Raw genomic sequence first — 21,446 nt, forward strand, 5'->3', positions numbered from 1 at the left:
CAGGTGGGGAGGTTTCACCAGGTGTGAAGGAGGGATTGTTTTTGGTGTTCATTTTGTAGCATTGCATTCTTAAGCTTGTAAGGCATCATATCATTCCCTTCATTAGTCAAGTAAGTTTAATTTTGCTCAATGTAAATGTCTTCTGCTCCGAAAAAGAACATCCATGTAAAATGTAAAAATTATAGGTAATTGTTTTGTGCAGGAATAATAGTAGTCATGTTAAGAGTAGTCTTAAAACTTTTATGATCTTTGTATCTTGAATAGAGCATACTCATGTGTGAAAACTGTATTGTTTGGGAACAATCTTATATACAGAATGGCATTTTGTCTTGCTGGGGACATCAAGTCATTTACGGATTTGGCTACTTTCATTAATCTTCTTGAGCATATAATGTGTAACCTATAGGATGCCATCTGAATTTTAAAAAGTTTCTCTCTTTTGAAAAGTAGACTGCACATAAAATCAGACTTTCTGATTCATAGCAAAGAGTTTGTCATTATGCCGGATGTAAGATTTAGTTATTTATAGCTTGGTTGTGTTTTTTTTTAGTGAGGGTTATTCATAGTCGATACTTTGCCAAGTAAACCTATCATAGAATATCCTTTCTAGCATATCGGTGCCCCAATATTGCCCAGAGATTTCCTATTATGACAGTCTGTATCCATATACAGCTACCTTGACTAGCCTGGATCTCCATGCAGGATGAGGGTCATGTTTTGCTAGATAGTCTCATAATCAAACCTTTTTTATGGACTTGGGGTGGGCAGATCTGCACATATATCTACTTGAAGCATTGTCCTTGTCATATCAGCACCACTGACTACCTTGTCACTAGTCTTTAAGACTCTGACATCCAAGAAGAGGCATCCTCCTTCTGTTTCATAGCCTGGAGTAAAGGAGCTCTTTGGGAATTGTTTAGTGAATTACTTTACACTGGGCTGTGCATCATCTTTATTGATGATGCTAGGGAAGATGCCATCTAAGTAGTACCTCTACAGAATTGAAGAAGTATTATTAAGCTTTTCAGGCCCTGGACCTAAATAGCTGTATAGGCTGTTGCAAGTTGATTTAACACCTGAGAGTGTTTTGAACCATGATCTAGAGGAAAGGCTGATTTAATCAAGATTTTCCACTGATTAGGATTTGATTTTATCTATTTTTAAATAAATCAAAGTATATTTTGTGTGTATTTTCCACATTTCACTCTGGCTTTTTGTGATAAAATAAATCATGTTGGTGCTCTGTTGCAGTATAGCATGCTCCTATGGACTAATCAATGTAATTCAGCCTCGTGCAGAGATTTTTTGTACCACTTAATTTCCAAGTGGGTCTTCAAAATAAGCTTAATGGGCATAGAAGCATATGATATACATGGAAATTTGATGTTTGGTTGAGAATTTCACCAGTATGTAAGGTATTTAATTTTTTTTTCCAAATGCAGAGTACATGTGCAGCCCAGGTAACTCGGGTATATGTTCCCCTTCTCCAATTGAAGGGGATTGTTAGCTGGCAGGTGTGCGGTGGGGTGGAGTGGGGTGGGGACTGCAGACCACTAAGTTTCCCTCCGTCCCTATAGAACCAGGCCAGGACAGTCAGGGGACTTAACTATATACAACTTTATTTACATTAACTTATCACAAGGGAAAGGAACATGGATATAAACATATGTACAATATATATATATATTTATAAGATATCTAAACAAGTAACATAAACAACACCCTCTGGCTAAATGACATAAAACTTTATACCAGTGCTCCAGATACAGGTAAGTCACAGGTAAGTATCTGATCTGAAACTGATAAACCCCAAAGATAAACTTAATCCCAAGGGGAAACCAAAATGCCCTTGGGCTTTTCCCAAGCCCTACAAGGAAGCTGGTAACTTTCGGGGGCCCTCCCAGTGGGACCTCCACTTTCAGGAGCCTTTATTTAACCAGGGGGGACTCCCCCTCCCCTGTGGGAATCCTCTTTTCCCTGCAATTCATGACTCCCAGGCCTGGAGGGTGGCCCTCGTCCTCTGCACCAAGCTGCTCTCTCGCCTGCATTGGGCTTCAGGGAAGTCGCTGTCCCCTGGAATGAGGCTCCTCTATGCAGGGCTTCTGGGGCCTCTGGATTGGTCCTGTCTGCTGGCTCAGTACCCCAAGCACCATCTGGCTCCCTGAACTCAACCTTTTGCTGTGGGTCGAAGGCCAGGGCTGCCTCATGCAGCACAAGGCTCGGTCCGCTCCCAGACCCTCCATGCAGCGCCTCCTGCACTGAGCTCCCAGCCTCATTCCGAGGGTTGAGGACCTGAGCCGCCCCAGTGCTCCAAAGGTCCTACTCTGTGCACTGGCCTGTGCACCGTATCTCTGGCTGCATGCCAGATGTTGCAAACCTGAGCCACTTCACGCAGCTCCCAGAGTCTGGACACTGTGCGCCATGCTGCAAACTGAGAGCCTAGCTGCTGGAGCCGTCTGTCATTCCCCACTGATGGAAGTCTTCAGGGGAGCTTCTGGGCTACTGCTTCATCCTGCTGAGCAGCTCAGCTCAGCTCAGCTCAGCTCAGCTCAGCTCAGCTCTTCTAAGCCCTGCTCTTCTCTCTTCTCTGTCCCAGCTGTGTTCTCCCATGCTGGGCACACAGCTCCTTTTATACTCTCCAGGGCTCTGCCCCTGAAGTCTTCCGGACCTGAGTGTTGCAGTCTTCAATCAGGTCCAAGAGTTGGGGGGGAACTCCTCTCCCCCTCCCCTCAGGAAAGGGGTGTGACTTAACTCTTCTTGTTGCTTCCTGGTTGGTGAATGGGCTCCACCAATCAAAACAGCGATATTTCAAGTCTGGGACTCAACCCAAGCTCCAAAAGGCAAGCCCGCTACTTATGAATAGCAACTATTTGTTAGATGTAATTAAACACAGTAGAACCCAGATCATTCATAACCAGGTCATTCACAACCTGCTTAATTTGCAGTAATTTACCCAATTAAGAACAAGCCACTTTTTCAGTAGCATAACTACAGCAGGGAAACAAGGGCACTAGCCCTGGGCACTAATTTGGAGGGGGCATAAAGATGGCGGTCCTAGGGAGCCCACACCCCAGCAGGTGCAGCCAGGCAAGGGTGCATGGAACAAATCCCAGCCCCTGCAAGGCAGAGTGCAAAGACCCACCCTCCCCAGCCCCACATCTGAGCAAGGCACTATGCAGGCAGCTAACCCTGGCAGCAGAAGCAGCAGCAAACACCACAGTTAGGTGAGACTCTCCTTTGACAGATGACGCAGAAAAGGCTGAAGGGCTGAAGTACTCAATGTCTTTTTATCTCAGTCTTCACAGGCAAAATCAGCTCCCAGATTGCTGCAGTGGTAACACAGTTTGGGGAGGAAGTGAGCATCCAACAGTAGTGAAAGAACAGGTTAGGGACTGTTTAGAAAAGCTGGATGTGTACAAGTCCGATGGGCTGGACACAATACACCCAAGGGTCCTGAGGTAGTTGGCTGGCATGATTGCAGAGCCATTGGCCATTATCTTTGAAAACTCGTGATGATTGGAAGAGCCTTAGACAATTGGAAAAGAGAAAATATAGTGTCCATCTTCTAAAAAAGGGAGGAAGAAGGATCTGGGGATCTACGAACCCATCAGCCTCACCTGAGCCCCTGGAAAAATCATGGAGCAGGTCCTTAAGGAATCCATTTCTAAGCACTTGGAGGAGGAGAAGTTGATTAGAAACCATAGCATGGATTCACCAAAGAGAGGGAAAGCAAGGGATCATCCCTGCCACACATTGCCTTTATGGCAAGATGCTGATCAAGGGAGGCATGGTGTCCACACAGAATGGGAGGGTGGAGAAAGAGCCACTGCATCCTGGGATACTGGAGGACTTCAACTTGGGTGGGACATCTGTGGGAAGTGGCCACACATTAATGGAACAGGAGCTGGATTGTGCAGATTATAGATAATCCTGCCCTGGAGTAGTGTAACTTTCAGCTATCTAATGAATGCTTTAAGCCACTTAAAGGTGTTTGCATGTAGACAATCCCAGAGTTAAGAGCTCCAGGAACCACCTAAAAATAACATGTAACAAGGCCCTTAGTTTCAACTGGTGTGTCTGTTCCTATATCACTCATATCCTCATTGGGTGCATCTACACATGTATTTAATGCACATGGATAAACTCTGGAGTTTATGGCTCTGACATTTATTTAGGAGCAGCACGTGGAACCTAGTCAGAGAAGCTCAGGCTGGCAGGGGACCAGAGGAGTCAGCCTGCCAGCCCAGTGCTACTCCCATTGGACTCTACATGCTTCGGAGGGGCTGGCTGAGGCACAAAGGCCCTTCAGTGCTGGGCTAGCCAGCAGGCAGCCCCCCCAGCAGGCAGCCCCTGCACTGACACACCCTTGTGCCCCAGCCAGCCACACCAAAGCACATGGAGCTCAGTCAGAATACTGCAGAGCAGCTGGCTGGGGTATGAGGGTGCTTCAGCGTGAGGACTGCCAGCTGGCTAGCCCTGTACTGAAGTACCTGGTGCCCCAGCCAGCCAGGGCAGCATCTGCACATGTGTTGCTGCACACAGAAACACTCCATGGCAGGGTAGCATTTGTATTTTAGAAGTGCTATCCTGCTGTGGAGTTTATTAGTTCCGTGGCCCTAATAGGAGTGCATGTGTAGACGTGGAGATGTTTACTATGCAATTAATTAGTCAACTGCGCAGTAAGCATCTCTTGCAGATGTGCCCATTGTGAGGTATTTTGAGATGTCTTCAACTCCTTCTTAAAATTTTCCTTCATCTATGATCACCAAGTATGAGTGAGATGACACTTCCTTGTTTACTTTAGCTTTAACTAGCTGGCATGCTCTTTGTTTTTTAACTGTGGAATTAGCTTTGCTTCTCTGTTGTAACTCTGTATTTTAATTAGCCAATCTTTTGAGCTCTTCTTGAATCATGCTTAGAAACAGCTCTTCCTCTTCACTGGAGTCTGTGTCTATATTTACTGTATATACGTTCTTACTTTCTCTGAACACTTTAGCAAATGGTTGAGTTTATTCGAGCTCAAATGCAGGGCACTTTCTATATTCATGCCAATTTCCACATCACTGACATTGCTTTTTACTTCCACATGACTGTGCATGCCAGCTTAATTTAGGTGGACTTTTGTTTTGATAAATTAGTGAGGGAACATAGTGGAATTTTTTCCATGTCTTTCTCTAGGGTTTCTATTCGAGTTTCTGCTTGTTTTGCAACTTGGCACATACACATTGCCTTTTCTAATGTCAGGTTCCTTTCTCTTACTAATTGCTCATACCCTTTATTGTTATAACATCCCAAGACTATCTGGTCTTTAAGGAGAGAGTCTATAAATGATCCATATTCATAGAACTGACTTTATTTTTAGGTCTTGGACAAATTCTTCTACTGTTTCCTCTTCTTTTTGTGTTCTCTTCCTAAACATATATCTCACATAAGTAATATTTTTCCTAGAAACACAATGATCTTCAAATATTTTTATTATTTCTGCAAGGCTTTCTTCTCCTCCCTCCCCACTTTCTCCCTATGTATGGTAGGTATTATACACATCCCATGCTTCATTGCTTGAAATGGTTAAGAGCAGAGCAATATTTTGCTCTTCCTCTAATTTATCTGCCTCTGTGGCTTTCATATATAGCTCAAATTGCTGTTTGAATCTTTTCCATGCATTTTCAACATTTCCCATGATTCTCAATGGCAGCAGGGGAGTTACTTTCAGTCTTTCAGGCTCTGTAACAGCTATGTATTACGTCTTTCACTGGGTCTTCAAGCATGCTTTGCTTCCACTTCTGTGCTTTTACTTCTGGTACCAGTATCTTGCTCTTGTTGCAAAGAAGGCTAACAGCATACTGGGCTGCAGTAGTAGGAGCATTGCCAGCAGATCAAGGGAAGTAATTATTCCCCTCTATTTGGCACTGGTGAGGCCATATCTGGAGTACAGTACTATGTCCAGTTTTGGGCTCCCCACTACAGAAAGGATGTGGTCAAAATGGAGACAGTCCAGCAGAGGGCAATGAAAATGTTTAGGAAGCTAGGGGGCTGGGGCACATGACTTATGAAGAGAGGCTGAGGAAACGGGGATTATTGAATCTAGAAAAGAGAAGACTGAGGGGGGATTTAATAACAGCCTTCAACTACGTGAGGGGTGGTTACAAAGAGGATGGAGGTAGACTGTTCTCAGTTGTGGCAGATAACAGACCAAGGGGCAATTGTCTCAAGTTGTAGCAAGGGAACTTTAAGTTTGATATTAGGAAAAATTTACTCACAAGGAGGGTGGTTAGGCCACAGCTGGAGTACTGCATCCAGTTTTGGGTGCTGCACTTCAGAAGGGATGTAGATAACCTTGACAGGGTCCAGAAGAGGGCAACTTGTATGGTTAGGGGCCTGCAGGAAAGGTCCTACGAGGAGAAACTGAGGGACCTGGATCTCTTCAGCCTCTGTAAGAGAAGGCTGAGAGGAGATCTTGTGGCCTTCTACAGATGCATCAGGGAGGGGCAGCAAGGAATAGAAGATACTCTGTTTACCAAGGCACCTGTTGGAGCAACTAGAAACAACACCCACAAACTGTTAGAGAGCAGACTTAGATCAGACATTAGGAATAACTTCTTTCCAGTAAGGGCTACCAGAGTCTGGAATGGGCTTCCAAGGGAGGTGGTGCTCTCCCCTACCTTGGAGGTCTTTAGATTCATAGATTCATAGATGTTAGGGTCGGAAGGGACCTCAATAGATCATCGAGTCCGACCCCCTGCATAGGCAGGAAAGAGTGCTGGGTCTAGATGACCCCAGCTAGATGGTTATCTAACCTCCTCTTGAAGACCCCCAGGGTAGGGGAGAGCACCACCTCCCTTGGGAGCCCGTTCCAGACCTTGGCCACTCTAACTGTGAAGAAGTTCCTCCTAATGTTCAATCTAAATCTGCTCTCTGATAGCTTGTGGCCATTATTTCTTGTAACCCCCGGGGGCGCCTTGGTAAATAAATACTTACCAATTCCCTTCTGTGCCCCCGTGATGGACTTATAGGCAGCAACAAGGTCGCCTCTCAACCTTCTCTTGCGGAGGCTGAAAAGGTCCGGTTTCTCTAGTCTCTCGTCGTAGGGCTTGGTCTGCAGGCCCTTGACCATACGAGTGGCCCTTCTCTGGACCCTCTCCAGGTTATCCGCATCCCTCTTGAATTGTGGAGCCCAGAATTGCATGCAGTACTCCAACTGCGGTCTGACCAGCGCCCGATAGAGGGGAAGTATCACCTCCTTGGACCTATTCATCATGCATCCGCTGATGCACGATAAAGTGCCATTGGCTTTTCTGATGGCTTCGTCACACTGCCGACTCATGTTCATCTTAGAGTCCACTAGGAATCCAAGATCCCTTTCAACTTCTGTGCCACCCAGCAGGTCATTCCCTAGGCTGTAGGTGTGCTGGACATTTTTCCTCCCTAGGTGCAGCACTTTGCATTTCTCCTTGTTGAACTGCATTCTGTTGTTTTCTGCCCACTTGTCTAACCTGTCCAGGTCTGCTTGCAGCTGTTCCCTGCCCTCCGGCGTGTCCACTTCTCCCCATAGCTTTGTGTCATCTGAAAACTTGGACAGAGTACATTTCACTCCCTCGTCCAAGTCGCTGATGAAGACATTAAAGAGTATCGGTCCAAGGACCGAGCCCTGCGGGACCCCACTGCCCACACCCTTCCAGGTTGAAGCCGACCCATCCACCACGACTCTCTGGGTGCGACCCTCTAGCCAATTCGCCACCCACTGGACTGTGTAGTCATCCAAGTCACAGCCTCTTAACTTGTTCACCAGTATGGGGTGGGATACCGTATCGAAGGCCTTCCTGAAGTCTAAGTATACGACATCCACCCCTCCTCCTGTGTCCAGGCGTTTCGTAACCTGGTCATAAAAAGAGACTAGATTGGTTAGGCACGATCTGCCTGCCACGAACCCATGCTGGTTTCCCCTCAGCATAATTTGTCCTGCCGGGCTCTCACATATGTGAGACTTGATAATTTTTTCAAAGACTTTGCCAAGGATGGAGGTGAGACTGACTGGCCTATAGTTGTCCGGGTCCTCCTTCCTCCCCTTCTTGAAAATGGGGACCACATTGGCCCTTTTCCAGTCCTCCAGGACTTCGCCCGTGTGCCACGAGCGTTTGAATATTCCCGCCAGTGGCTCTGCAATGATGTCGGCCAGTGCCTTCAGCACCCTCGGATGGAGCTCATCCGGGCCTGCCGACTTAAAGGCATCCAGTTCTTCCAAATGACTCTGCACCATCTCAGGGTCTACGCATGGCAGTCTGGCGCCTTGCTGCTGCCTCTCTACAACCCCAGTGAGAGACTTGTCGTGCCCCTCACTTAGGAACACTGAGGCAAAGAACTCGTTGAGGAGTTCAGCCTTGTCCCCCCTGTCCATCACCAATTGTTTCTGCCCATTTAGCAGGGGTCCTATTCCTCCCTGGGCCTTCCTTTTACTCCCTATATATCTAAAAAACAATTTCTTGTCGTCCTTTACTTGGGATGCCATCCTCAGCTCCATGGTAGCTTTGGCCCGTCTAACTCCCTCCCTACAAGCATGAGCAGAGGAGGTATATTCGTCTTTGGTGATCTCTCCCTGTTTCCACTTTTTATGTGCTCCCCTTTTGGCCCTTAGGCTGCCCTGGATTTCTGCCGTCAGCCAGGGAAGCCTCCTGGCCCCTTTCCCTCTTTTACCCTGCACGGGCATCGTCTCGCTTTGTGCCCGAAGGATCGTTTCCTTAAGGCACAACCACCCTTCTTGGGCTCCCATCCCTTCAAAACTCCTACTCTGCAGTGCGTCCTTGACTAATTGCCTGAGTTCATTTAAATCAGCTTTCACCCTACTAGTTACCTTACCCACTCGACATCTTATGGTGAATTCTATTATTAGGTGATCACTGTCCCCCAGATGGTTACCAATCTGTAGGTCCCCTACCATGTCATCTCCCATTGCCAATACCAGATCCAGTATGGCATTCTCCCTAGTGGGACCGTGTACCTCCTGTGTCAGGTGGAGGTCCTGTACTCAGGTTAGAAACCTGCGTGAGCAGTGGAACTTTGCCATCTGTGTCTCTCAGCAGATGTCTGGGTAGTTTAGGTCCCCCATGACTACCGCCTCTTTAGCTTTTATGGTCTCTGAGAGCTGCCTCAGGAGCCCCGCATCTATTTCTTCACCTTGATGTGGGGGTCTGTAGCAGACCCCCTACCACCAAATCCCTTCCTCCTTGCCCCCCATGTAGCCTAACCCACAATCCTTCTACTTCCTCATCCTTGGATTCCATCTTGATTAGGGTTGACATATATTGCTCATTGACATAAAGCGCAACCCCTCCCCGCTTTTTCCCCACCCTGTCCTTTCTGTACAATCTATAACCCTTTAAGAGGAGGCTGGACAAGCACCTGGCTGGGGTCATCTGACCCCAGCACTCTTTCCTGCCCAGCGGTAGGGAGTCAGACTCAATGATCTTCTGAGGTCCCTTCTAACTCTAAAAATCTATGAAATCTAAAGCACTGGAATGGGTTAACAGAAAGGTTGTGGAACAAGGTTTTTATGACCTGGCTAGGCAAAGCCTTGGCTGGGATAGTCCTGCTTTGAGCAAGGGGTCACTAGATGACCTCCTGATGTCCCTTCAAACCCAAATTTTCTATGATTCTATGATCTGTAGGTTTGTAATTTTGAAGAATTCTTTATTACAGAAAAGGTTATAGACAGCCATTTACAGTAAGAGGTAACAGTTTTGCTGTTGCCCCTGCAAGGGTCCTTTGACCGACTGCCCCTGTTCCCTGACCCAGAAGTTCCTGCTGACCTCACCCATGGGATAATACCCTTCCATGACATTTTTTGTCCAGGAGGACTTATTCTGTGTTACAGATACTTCACAAACCCTGATCCTTGCAGGAGTGTAGGAGCCTAACCTTGCTAAGATCTTGGCTGAGAGATAAAAACGCTCAATTTGTATTACTGAAACTGTCTTAGATCATTTTGGGTGCATCGACACATCACTGCCATGGTGCTGTGCTTTAATACTTCCTTTTGGAAGTGCTAAAGTACGGTGCAGTATGGGCAGTTACTGCATTGTGAGCACTGTGTGCACGGTTCAGTTAAATTTCACTGATACCTCACCATAGCGGCATGCTATACTGGGGAAGAGTACCACTGCAGCAACATAGCTGCCAATCACATGTAGACCCATACGATTGCTACATCACCATAGTGTGCCATATGGTGACATAACACATTGCTACATCGCTGTAGGGTGACATGTAGATGTGCCTTTTATGTAGAAATGTCACTTAAAATTTCTTCTGTGTTGGAAACAATATTCTAACCACCTGCTTTTGCTTTAGTGATATTTCATATTTTGGTTTTGATTTTTCTTACTTCTTGCTTTCCCTGATAAGTTGAAGCAGCTTTACCACGTGTGTAAGTGGTACCTTCAAGCATAAGTGAACTTTCGAGCATAAGAATCTTTCTCAAAACAACAGAATCTTTCAAAATGCAAGAAACTGGTTAAGTGCAATTTCTGCACATACACAAATACATACAATACGAAACAAAAAATATGTTCTATTTCTTTCTTTCCATACCCTTTATTTCTCTTGGCAGCTGGTTACAATATAAAATGAGATTAGCAGTCTAAGTAGAAAAAATGAAGTATAAGTAACACAATCCTATATAGTAAATGGCAGGTTTGGTTACAAGATATATGTATAAATAATAAATAATAATCCTTTTATAGTTTAGCCATGTACTGCATATTTTTATTTAGATACATCTTTATTTTATAATGGTTTGCAAACAATATCATGGTTGCAGCTGTTGCAGAATTTATGATAACATAAGGCACTGACTCAATGAATGATTTTATGCCAGTCTATTCCATTGGTAAACATATTTCTTGTGTTCCTCCAAAGAAGACTGTGATGGGGAGGATAAGTTAACCATTCAATATGAACCCAAGGTAGGAGAAAGAAAGTGAACCAAAGTATGACATTGTCAAATTAAATGATTTATCAATTAACTAACTAAGTGATATGGAGATAAACAATGCACAAGGCATTTTTTCTTCAAATTGGCCCATGCGAAAAAAGAAGAAAGCTGGCTACCTCAAGCTCTTAATTACTTTGTTGTTTTGGCTAAAATCAGAAAACTTTCCTCCTCTAAGCACTGACTTTTATTAGTAGATTGAGTCAAATCTCTCTCATCTCCCATTTTCAAACAAAGAAAGACTGCAGCACAAACAACCTGACTCAACTGAAGTCAATGGAGTCATTGCTTATGATGTTTGAGGTTAATAGGGAATGCTGATTTGGTGAAAGATTATATAAGTAGTCTGTATTGGTGTATATCTACTCTGCCTTCTGGGTTTACACATTGCCATACTTAATTATCAGGGCTTGAGAAGCTGCTTCTTATAGGAGGGAAGTGGTCCAATAGATACCAAAGCCTGATGGAAGCCATTTCTTTGTTGTTTTTTAGGAACCTCTACTAAGTTACTCTCAATACTGCTAACTTAAAACAAACAAAACAGCACTTAAAAGAGCAGCAGTAGAGAAGAAACTGTTGATGAAAACCTATGGTCCAATTTGCTACACCTTCAGGGTACCTATACACATGACCTCTGCTCAGTTGTGTACCTCTGCTCAGTTGTGTGCTAATTAACATGCATCTGAGCAGACTCAATTAATCTAGTCTACTGGAGCATGCTAATTAGTGCACTCCAGCAGTCTCTGCATCACATGTTTTCAGCGTCCCCATATTTCAAAATGGCACAGGGACACTAACTAAAGCTCATCAAACTCTGAGAGCCACTCTAATTCAAGCAACTCGCCCCAGAGCATATGTATAGAGACCCTCAGTGACTAGGAAGGAATTGATGGATATATGGGAGCGCTCCTCTTTTCAACCCTATTGCAGGTTGGACAGATCAGTGATCCCAATGGACAAGGTTCTCTAGCATCAGTGCCAATCCTACAAATGGGAAGACACTCAAAGCAGCAGTGCCATGTACCAGCTAGCCATGAAGATTTATCTGCAATTTTTGTGAAGAAAATCACTCATCATTACTGAAACATTTGGTATTTGTTCAAATGTGTTTACATTTGAGTGCTATTTTGTTCTTTTTGAAGAACTGGAATTCATGTGCCAAAGCCACAGACCATGACAAACATAGCATATCTATGACCCAGTAGGATGCATGCTTTTCAGCTCAAAACATGAAAGCCAGGATCTGGAATTTAAATTGAAAATGAATTTAAATTGAAATTAATTCTTAAGAAAAACAATTAAATAAAGGGAGCAGTTTTAGCAAAATTAAAAAACTAAAATCATATACACACATGCTATGCAATACAGCTTCATAAAAACTATTGTGCTGTCCCTGGAGAAGCTGCTGTCTTATTGGTCCCAGCAAGTTTTTCTAAAACTGATCCCTTTGTTTAACTATTCTTAAGAATGAATCTCAATTTAAATTCATTACAAGTTTTTATGGCTAAATTAATTTAGCTGTATATTGAGTATTACAGAATATTTATGTACCAGCTCTTTACCTCTGGAGACTTACATTCAAATCCTATGATAATCCTTATTTGACACTATTGGAAAGCTTATTATGATTATATATTTTGGTGGAGTTTGTGTTGACTACCAACCAGGTCTGAGATCCATAGGTTGCCATTATCTGCACTGTGCCTAGGTCAACCCACTAACTAATCAACTGACCAATAATAAACAAGAAGCAAATAAACTACAAAATAAAAGTGAAAAATATTTAAATGCATTTTGTGAAATCTGTAGATACAACTACACATCTATGCAGTTGCCTCATCCTAGACAATGTATTTTCTGCACAAGAACTGTCATCAAAGAACATGGGGATCTTCTTGCTTCCCAACACTAAATAGTTGGATTATACATATCAAGAAGGTCCCATGTTTGCACAGAATTGAACAGCCTATTGTCATACCAGGCAAAGTAGATACGTTATATTCACATTCAAAGGGTTATGCTGATCCTGGAGTTGTCTAGTTAAGAGTTTATAAGAAGCTGTGCAGTGTTTCTGTGGAAACCAAAGATACTGCTTATTACTCCAGCTCCATGTAAAGAATAAATATTTCTTCTATACTCAAATATCCTATGTGCTTGCACAATAGGCCACCTCCATATTATTAAAGTGTTTTTTTTAATGGAATTGTGATTCTTATGTAGCTGGAAAATATCTAAAGCCAGAAAATCTTTATTTTCAGATGTCTTCATCCTATACTATGAATTTGTTACACTTTGGAAATGATCTATTTTGGTACAAAATAAATTTCAGCACCCGTCAATCTTTTGAGTGCAATAAATAAGAAAGAGGCAGCAGATTCATCTTTGATCCACCTTTAATAAAAATCTTTTAGCTATATATAAAAAGTGGTGTGACAGTTGCAAAAAATTATCTGATGTGACAGTATGCTACCAATTTTGTTATGAAATCTGACCTGACATTATACTTTTTGGAAGATGCCAGAAGTAGAAAAAGACAGACTGACAGACATGTCAAGAAGTATAGTACGGAATAAAGAGAGCAAGTTCCCAGAATCTTCTGCACAAGCTGCTGGTGATATGAGACAAGACTAAAAAAAGACAAGAACCACAGCCCAAGATCTGAATGCTCAAATCTGGATCCAAAATTCCTAGCTGGTCCCTATCATACCAGGCTAAACCTATCTTCCTCACTTCAAATCTGAAAGACCCAGAACTGTGGGAAAATCTGACCTAAGCCTGAATTGTTTTTATCTTGTTTCTGGGAATTACCTACTCCTAGCTCCAAAGCAGGCAGGAACACGAGGATTTATTCAGAGACTTTCAGCTTAAGAAATACATTGTCACTCCTGACAGCTGATACTTTCTAAATAAAAATAGAAAGGTCATTGTTTCTTACACACTTTCAAAGAGTTCACTGCACTTCAAGTTCTTTGGGTAAATGTGATATCTTTTATTAGACCAAGTAAATAGTTGGAAAAATTGTTCTTTGCAACCTTTCAGGCACAAATACCCTTCTTCAAGCATAGGGAGAGTCTGTTGCTGTTTGTGTACTCTCCTGGGTAGAACAGAAGCCAATATGCACTTAAATATATTTCAGTATCTCCATTCTGTTTGCTGGCTGCCTTAGTGTTTGGAAATTCTTGTCCAAGTATATTTAATTTTGGAAACAGATTAAGTGCAGTCTTTCATCATTGTCATCATATGGACTAGTTCTGAGCAGCCAATTGGAAGTCAACAAAGATAATAGATACAGTGGAACCTATGCAAAGAATCTGCATCTGTCAAAGAAATAAGAGCTGCTTGAACTCAGTAAATTTTTGTAATCATTTGGGTCTTTGGCTGGCACATGTACACAAGTACAAGATATGCCTAAAGATAAGTAAAAGCTACAGATAGGTCAAAATGTATAGAAAGGAAGTATAAAAGTTGGAGTCACTTATCAGAGAGAAAAGACAAATAATTTTATACTAAATAGCTAGAGCCTGATTCATTTACAATGCAACTTCTTCATGCTGCTCTGGGACAGTAAAAATGGCTTAAAACACAAACCCCACTCTTGCACAAATAAAATAGATATGACACATGACACATTGTATAAGTCAACCCCATATTTCTGTAAAAAAAGTTAAGGTTTTTATATGTCTAGTATATGTCAACCCCACCTTGGTATGTGAGGTGCTGGAAGCCCGGGTGGGCTCATGGGAGGGGCTATGCTGGTGAGCTCCCAAAAAGTTGGCTCAAGCCCCTGGGAGCTCGGGCAGCACCCAGCCTGCTAGCATCCCACCTAGGGAGCCCCAGGGAGTCCTACCTCCATGGAGGAAAGGACCAGCCCCTGCTGCAGCTCAGGGGCTGCCCAGCCCAGCAGCAGCTAGCCCCCTGCCTCTGGGGCAGGCAGCAAGTCTCCTCCAAAGGTAGGATTGGGCCCCTCTCAACTTCTGCCATCAGCAGGCACCTGTGTCTGGCAGGATGCGTGGCACCACCTGGGAAGGGGCTGGCTTGCCCCAGGGGTAGCACAGCATGTTGGAGGTGGGGAGGCTAGGGGTGTCAAGCACGGCCGGCCACTCAGCTGCCTAGACCCATAACAAGCAGCTCCTGCATTCATAGATTCATAGATGCTAGGGTCAGAAGAGACCTCAACAGAACATCGAGTCTGACCCCTTGCCTTGGCAGGAAAAAGTGCTGGGGCCAGATGCCTATCCAGCCAGTCCCCAACTGCACATGGTGGCAGGATGTGGGGCCAGCCCCACCCAGCCCCATAACATGCAGCTCCCACCTGAATCCCTGGCCACAAATTGTGGCAGCGAATGGGGCCAGCCCAGCTCAGCCCCATAGTGCAGGCTCCCTGAGCTCCCAACCCTTTACCACAGTGGGAGGCCTTTGCCCTGGCCTGGTGGGGCCCTTACCTGAATTCCCACTCTCTCAGGCAGGGAGGGAGGGCTGGAAACAGCCACAGGGTTGCCAGCAAAAGCTTCTGCCAGCCAGAGGCTTCTGGTCTCTAGCTCTCCCTGGCTTGGGGCTGGGGTGGAGGTGGTTGCTTTGCAACCAGAGATGCACCTCCTGCATGAAGGCACTGCTTGCAGAGGGGCAGTGAGAGCCAGGGCCTACAGGGCTTATGGAGGGACCCCGCGACAGGATCCAGCCTGCAGGCTGTATTTTGCCTGCCCTGACATAAGTAACACGGCTACAACCTACACCCCTGTAACATGGAAGATATTGAATTCAGCCGTTTGAAATGGAAACAACATGAAAAAGAAAGAAGCTAAACTCAATAGCGACATATATTTTCTAAGCCTATACAAGAAGCACAACTTCATTCTCCAAGGACTAAACATCTACAACCCTCTGACTACTACACACAACTCCAAATATGCTTCACAGCTATGCAGAAGAACTTCAGAGAAAATTAGAAATCATTTACTTCACCTAAACTACTCCAAAAGAGACCAACTCAGGAAGGAAATCACTACATACTACAACAACTTCAAAGACAGAAATCCAATTATCTTCCCTGATAATATACAATGGATACAAAGAGACTTCAAAAAACTTTCTACAACATTCATCCTACATAAAAAGAAGAAATGGAACAAATTATTCCAAGAACAAGCTCCCCAGCCACAAAACAACCATCAGAGGAACAACACCAACACCTTACGACCTTCCAACCTCAGACTCGATGAAACTGAAAGCAGCAACCAACCCACAAATATTATCAATCTCTCCACACACACGCTTACCAAAACTGAAAAATCTGTCCTTTCTAAAGGCCTAAATTTCTGCCCAGAATAATACCCTAATAAAATACTTCAATGTGGAGAACTAGAAGAATTCTTCTGATGCCTCCGCCTCAAGGAATATTTCCATGACCAAACTGAACCCACTCCCAAAAACAACTAATCCTCTGACAACACTCAGGAAAAGATCAACCCACAAAAACCCCCCAAAAATCAGATTGGACACCTCACAGTGGACAAAACCCTAACCTTGACTGCTACATTGACTGCTTCAGGGAAAGAATGAACAATGAAATAGTCAGCAACACATGCCACCAAAACAACCTCTCTCTCCCAGAGAAAAAGGCCATAGAATCTTGAAGATCTAACCACCAAATAGTAATAAAACCAGCAGATAAAGGAGGAGCCATAGTCATCCTAAACCGTGAAGACTACATAAAGGAAGCCAACAGACAGCTCTCTAACACCACCTACTACAAAGAACTACAAGAAGATCCTACTCTCCTTTTCACCAAGAAACTCAACAATACCATCAAATCTTTTCCAACAAGACTACAAGAAAAACTACAGACCTTGATCCCCCCACTACCTAACCCAGGGACTTTTTACATGCTCCCTAAAATCCACAAACAAGAGAACCCTGGCAGACCTATCATATCCAACCATGGGACCCTAACTGAAGAAATATCAGGTTTTGTTGGATCAATCCTAAAACCACTCGTCACCAACACAGCAAGTTTTGTCCAAGACGCTACAGACTTTCTACAGAAACTTAAAAACAGACCACCTTCCCAGCAACACCCTCCTAGCCACCATGGACGTTACCAGCCCATATATCAACATCCCACAGCAGGATGGCATCCAAGCCTGCCTTACATATCTACAGCAACAAGATTACAGATCAGAATACAAACCCAAAGATATTACTGACCTTATACACTAAATCCTCACACACAACAATTTCACTTTTAATAACCAACACTTCCTCCAGACAATGGGAACAGCTATGAGCACTAAAATGGCCCCACAGTATGCCAACCTTTTTATGAGCCACCTGGAAGAAGACTTCCTCAAGAACTGCACCATCAAACCCTTGCTATACTTAAGATATATCAATGACATCTTCATCATTTGGACTGAAAACCTACGATCTCTGATTGAGTTCCATCAGAAATTCAACAATCACCATCCCTCCATCTAACTATCTCTTAAATACTCCAGCACCAACATCTCCTTTTTAGACATGATGATCAGTATCCAGAATGATAAAATACAGACCACACTATACAAGAAACCCAGACCAACATACATATCTGCACAGAACCAGCAATCACCCTAAGCACACCAAAAAAGCTGTGATATACAGCCAAACCCTCAGATACCACCAAATTTGCACTGAAGAGAACACCTGGGATTGCCACCTCACCAAGCTGTACAGAAAGGATAGAGTGGGGAGGAGAGGGGGAGGGGTTGTGCTCTATGTTAATGAGCGATATACATCAACCCTTATCAAAACGGAATCGGAGGAGGAGAAAGTAAAAGGATTGTGGGTTAGGTTACATGGAGGTCAAGGAGAAAGGGATTTGGTGGTAGGGGCCTGCTACAGACCCCCACACCAAGGGGAAGAACTAGATTTGGGGCTCCTGAGGCAGCTCTTGGAGACCATAAAAACTAGGGAGGCGGTGGTCATGGGGGATCTAAACTACCCAGACATCTGCTGGGAGACGCAGACAGCAAAGTCCCACCATTCATGCAGGTTCCTATCCTGTGTACAGGACCTCCATCTGACGCAGGAGGTACATGGTCCCACTAGGGGGAATGCCATACTGGACCTGGTATTGGCAACGGGAGATGACATGGTAGGGGACCTACAGATTGGTAGTCACCTGGGGGACAGTGATCACCTAATAATAGAATTCATCATAAGGCATCGAGTGGGTAAGGTAACTAGTAGGGTGAAAGTGCTAGACTTTAGGAAAGCTGATTTCAATGAACTCAGGCAATTAGTCAAGGACGCACTGCAGAGTAAGAGTTTTGAAGAGATGGGAGCCCAGGAAGGGTGGCTGTGCCTTAAGGAAATGATCCTTCGGACACAGTGGGAGACGATCCCAATGTGGGGAAAAAGGGGGAAAGGGGCCAAGAGGCTTCCTTGGCTGACCAGAGAAATCCAGAGCAGCCTATGGGCAAAAAGGGGGGCATATAAAAAATGGAAAAGGGGAGAGATTACTAAAGAGGAGTATACCTCCTCTGCTCACGCTTGTAGGGAGACAGTTAGACAGGCCAAAGCTACCATGGAGCTGAGGATGGCATCCCAAGTTAAGGATAACAAAAAATTGGTTTTTAGATATATAGGGTGTAAAAGGAAGGTCCAGGGTGGAATAGGACCTCTACTAAATGGGCAGAAGCAATTGGTGACAGACAGGTGGGACAAGAACTCCTCAATGAGTTATTTGCCTCAGTGTTCCTAAGTGATGGGCAAGACAAGTCTCTCACTGGGATTGTAGAGAGGCAGCAGCAGGGCGCCAGACTACCAAGCATAGACCCTGAGATGATGCAGAGGCACTTGGAGGAACTGGATGCGTTTAAATCGGCAGGTCCCTTCCGACCCTAACATCTATGAATCTATGAATCTTAAAAAGGCTTTCACTCAACAAGGACACTCCTCCAGAGAGATAGATCACACGTTTGAAAGAGCCACCCGGATCCCATGTGAAGAAATGCTGCAGTACAGAAGAAAACCCCCCACTAATCGTACACTGTTGGTTATGACATATCACCCCTCCCTCGAACCCATATGGAAAATCCTCAATCAATTGCAACCCATACTAGAAAGAGACCCTATTCTTAAAAAGATCTTCCCAGAGCCACCCATCCTAGCTTTGAAACAAGCACTGAACGTCACCAACCTCATCACCAGAAGCAAACTTCCTCAATCCCAGAACACAACAGATGGATCCATACCATGCCATAACAAGAAACGCAAAACCTGCCAACACATCTCCACCACCCCCACTATTACTACACCCCACAACAGAGCCATCAGCATTTCTGGATCTTACAGCTGCACCTCCAGAAGTGTAATATATTTCATCCAATGCACCAAATGCTCTGATGGGAAATACATAGGTGAGAACAGAAAACAACTGCGCACCAGAATGAACGCACACTGGAAATCTATCAAAGACAGGAATACACAATTCCCTGTGGGGGCACATTTCTCACAAGAAAACCACTCTCTCTCCAATCTCTCAGTCCTGATCCTCAAAGGAAACTTGCAAAACACTTCCCAGAGACGAGCCAATGAACTCCACTTCATCAACCTCCTGGATACTAAAAATCATGGACTAAACATAGACATTGGATTTGTGACACATTATAACCTGCCTGACAGCTGACTCCTCAGGTACTTCTCCACTATCCATCCCCCTTCTCTCTCCCCAACCCAGCTTGTCTCTCACCCATTGACTTCTCTGTCTACATTTTCACTGACTGCCTACCTTGTATGCATACCAGCCCAGCCGCTGGCTTCTTTACTTTTCATTCCATCCAGGAAGAGCACATACCAACTACTGAAACTTCCTTAGCCTGACGAAGGGTTTTTGAACCTGAAAGCTTGCTTAAACATTGTTCTCCAATTATTTAGTTGGTCTAATAAAAGATATCAGATTCACCCAAAGAACCTTGTCTGATGTAAATAAAATATTTATGACTGAAAATATAAGCCCCTTGGGTTGATTGGCTTTGTTAAGTTTCTAATGCAAGAAAATACTGCAGTTGAAATTCCATGCCATTCTTCTTGCCAGGGTAAATTTTACTAATACTTTCTCTTGATTAAAGCAGAATAATTTTGAGAGGCAAATGAACAATGAAGTATACTAATACCTTCTGTTTTCTGGATAAGTAGACAAATTAATATAGGAATCGCAGATCTTTGTTTTCCCTGACAGGTCATTTACACACAGCATTTTTGATTACTTAAGGAAAAAGAAATCATTGATCCATTTGTCTATGTTTTTTCAATGCATCTGGTTCAAGGTAGGCTCTAATTTATTGCCTCTCTATTAGTTTAATCTGATGTAACCGTTTTATGTTCTAGCAGATTAGAGTTTTGCAGATTACCACTCACATGTTGGAATTTTGGCATTTGGTACCTCCGTAGTTTTCCTTATTTCTATTGTTTTGTATTTTTATTTCTACCTATATTTTCCCTTAAAAATTACCAGAGTAAGTTTTAAGTTCTGCAGTGTGCTTCCCAAAATAGTGCTCCCTGTAAGATGAAGAGGTAAAGGGGAGGGGAAGAATTTATATAATACAGAATTGTGTTTTGCATCACAAACCTGAAAAGTCTTTTAAAGTAAATAGCTTGTAGGGGATGTACCAGAACACCAAATAATGTGCTTCAGATTAAAGTATTACAATGAAAAATGAGATCAGCAGGAAATATTTTTTTTTAATTTACTTAACCTCGTTTTTAAAACTTCTAGGCTTGTTCCTGGAAGCATGAGAGTGCTTCCTGTTGTGGGCTGAGTAAAGTGTCCTAAGTTCTGGCTTCGGTCAATGAAAACTAAAAACAGTTAGCATCTTACAAGAATAAGGCTGTTAAGTTGATGAAGAAGTCATAGTTCTGTGCAGTTTAGAAAAGTACGATTATTTTCTCCTGTAGTAATGATCTGATTTTTGCCAGAAAAATTCTCCACAGAGAGAGTGGTACTTCATATATCTTATCTGGTTCAGCTGCTGGTTTGGAACAATAGTTCAAATTCTAGTTTTTTCTCTCCCTCCCTCACCCCCCTTTATTTAATATAACTGTAAAATTGTCAGTCTGCTGAGAATCTCTTCTGCTAGGTTAAATAGTTTCTTTTGCACAGAATTTCATTAATATTCATGGAGACATAGAACAGTAAAAAAACCCTCTGAAATAACAATGAAATATAAGTCAGACAGAAAGAAAGGGAAAATAGAATTTTTGACATATCCCCCTAGTTTTAATAAAATACAAAAAACATTATTTATTCACTTAAGGAAATAAAAAGAAACACACACACTACTCTCTTCAAATATTCCTTGACTTTTCTATTGCTGTGTAAAAGATGCTGCCTACACATCACAGCCAGGCAAAGAGAACCTGGAGAAGCTACGTTTAGCTCTCTGTCCTGCAGGGCTGGTTTGTGGCCTTGGCACAATCACAC

General features: G+C 43.6%; 1 protein-coding gene across 1 annotated transcript in view; it reads left to right on the forward strand.

Moving 5' to 3' along the window:
- Positions 1 to 21,446, forward strand: part of TNNI3K (TNNI3 interacting kinase) — a 190,499-nt gene that overhangs the window by 27,695 nt on the left and 141,358 nt on the right. The window lies entirely within an intron of this gene.

The sequence above is a fragment of the Alligator mississippiensis genome, chromosome 5 (genome assembly GCF_030867095.1).
Source record: "Alligator mississippiensis isolate rAllMis1 chromosome 5, rAllMis1, whole genome shotgun sequence".
In the NCBI taxonomy this organism is placed as follows: Eukaryota; Metazoa; Chordata; order Crocodylia; family Alligatoridae; genus Alligator; species Alligator mississippiensis.